A 2,872-nucleotide genomic window follows, 5' to 3' on the forward strand; every position below is an offset into this window, starting at 1 on the left:
AAAAAAAAAAAAAAAAAAACAACAACTAGGTATTTTTTACATGCCAGTATATCGATTATATTTGAAGAACAATATAGATGCTTGAAACGTGCCAAACAGCAGAGAACAGGAATAATCTTTAACGAGCGTCTACTGTGGTGCTGGGTTCTTTATACACATTACAATATGTGATCTTTGAGGTAGATTTATTGTCCCCATTTTATAGGTGGAAACCAAGGTGCCTGAGGTCCCACAGCTAATAAATACATCCAGGAGCGTCTGATTGCAGAGCCCATGCTCTTGCCTGTACACCAGGGTGCCTCCCGAGGATCAAACCAATGGGCAGGGTCTTAAATGACTAGAAAACTCACATTTGTCCCCAAGATGAATGTTCTGTGATACCACATCTTTAGTTTCTATCAAAATTCTTCACTTATCAAAGCAAAATTTCAGTGTCTGTTTCCAGCTGTTCTCAGGTCACATAATCTGTCCATTAAGCACTTAATGAAGACTTGTAAGAGTCTCCCAACTTCACTGCGGTGGGACTTTGTAATATAAACATGCATTAAATACATGAGAGTTCAAACATCCATTTTGCACAGGTGTTACCTGTGCATGTCTGTTCTTGCATCTTCATTATTCTTCTTGCAGGGTGACTACATCTGGCCCCTTAAATGTACTTTCATCAAAAGAATGCTTTAATATGCGACCTGAGCGTGCAAAGACAACCAACTTCGAATTGAACTTAAATTATGCAGGATGCTGACACACTGATCTAAAGACATTGCTTTTCATATTGTAGTTTTAAACCACATAACAATGGCAATGCTAATAATAATTTGTATACCAGTAGCACCTTTTGGTAAGAAGCTCAAATGGCTTTATGGTTATTGTCTCAGTAAACCTCTCACCATCCCTGGGGTAGATGAGGGAAAATGTATACATCTCCACTTTCCACATAGAGAAAGTCTAGCACAGCAAGGTTACTCTCTAGATGACAGGCAGAGGGGACATGTCGGACTATTAACTGCGTGTTGATGAATCCAACAGACATGTTTTTGTTTGTTTGTTTGTTTGCAAGTTGATTTGGTTTGGTTTGGAATAAATTTTACGGGAAAGAACAATGCAGCCCGAGAGCATGTGATTGGCTCTGCTCCATTCATGAGCACCCACCTTCATGCCAGAGAGGAATGGTCAGGTCTTAAATGACTTTCCCTGATCCGTTCCTATAAGAGGACTGACCACATATTCTTGAGTCAATTTTGCATCCCATGAGGGAACAGAAACTCATTGAGACACTGTGTTGGACCATCTTTCCTTGGCTACCACCCTTTCTGAGAGCCGCTCAGGCCAAGGAATAGTAACAATAGAGGTCACTTCCGAAACATCCAAGAGTTCATTTTAGCTTTCTGTTCCAATGTCACACCCCTTTGCTTCCGATATAAAACATATTTTAAAAGCAAACTGCCAAACGTAGATAGCATAGTAAGCGTATTCTATATACTGGAACTCTGTTTTCTTATCTATAGAGTGGGAATGGAGATAGCCAGCTCTTGGGGTAAGATAGCAAGTGACACCTGTAAGTACTCAGTGATGTTTCCATCCCCGCCTCTCTTCTGCTCTTGTGCAGGAGAGAGACACAGAGCTGAACTCATCCAGTTCAGCCCCTTATTCTGCTACTCTTGCTCTTGTCTCCGGATGCTGTCTGGCTGGCCTTAGCTTATAGGTCTGTTTCCAAAAGGAAGGGATGTGCTCCTGTCTGGGGACACCTGAGGTTACTAACCCAGTCTAGCTCACTCAAACCCTGAAAGAGATTATGGTTGGCCCTAAAGCTGACTGGGGAGGGTGAGGTTAGTTCTAGAAAAGACAGCTTTCTTCTTAGGGGAAGTCCCAGACCACTCTCACATAGAACTATTGCCACCGATGAGCTAACTCTTAAGAACTCTCCAACCCAGACAATAGGAAAAACCAGGGCCAATGTTCTGGTGGCACGTGGATCATCCAGACTGCATGAAAGTCATACGCTTCTATTGGGAACTATTGACATCCTTGCATAACAAGCCTAATTTAAAACACTATCTCTTGTGCTAATAGCTGTGGAGATCAAATCTGTCTCCTGAATTCTGTGCTGGAAAATGCCCCACAGCTTGACTTAAACATTCAAATCTGTCATTAAGAGCACATCTGTGGTGCCTGGGCTCCTCTGCTAAGGACTAGTAACTTTCATCAACAAAGTATCTGGCAACCTGAGTAATCATTTTGGGTGGTGCAGGGAGACTTTCCACCAAAAAACGGTGAAAAGAAGGTCTAAGCCCTTAAACTTTCTTTCATATTTTGAGTTTAAAAAGTTTTTTTTTTTTTAAACTTACTCATCCCAGGAGCACAATACAGGTTTGGGCAGTGTGCCTCACTGACGGGTGAATGCTCTCGGGGTGGGAGGTGGAGAGCAGAACCCAGGAGGTAGTTCCTGCTTTGTGTTAATTCCTCCCTCAGTCTGGGACTAGTTCTGTGCTCCCTTGAGCCTCCGTTCTAATGGTAAGGCTGCACCCGCCCCTCCAACCACGCTTGCTTTGTATGTGTCTTTATTGAATCTGGTCTTCTCTGAACAATTAGAACTCATTATTTCACAGCCATGGTGAATTGATATCCCCACCCACCTCCTGCCCCCAATTTAAGTTCATGCTCAATTTAACTTAAAATGATTGAGTACAATGGAGAATGATTTAGACAGTGAAATAGTTTGCATCATCCTAGAGTCAATAAAGTTACCTAATCACTTAATTTCTACTTTTAACTGTTATCAATCACACACACACACATACACACACACACACACACACACACACACACACACACACACACACACACACACACACACACACACACGCACACC

Source organism: Lipotes vexillifer, unplaced genomic scaffold (assembly GCF_000442215.2).
Source record: "Lipotes vexillifer unplaced genomic scaffold, Lipotes_vexillifer_v1.1 scaffold7, whole genome shotgun sequence".
Classification (NCBI taxonomy): domain Eukaryota; kingdom Metazoa; phylum Chordata; class Mammalia; order Artiodactyla; family Lipotidae; genus Lipotes; species Lipotes vexillifer.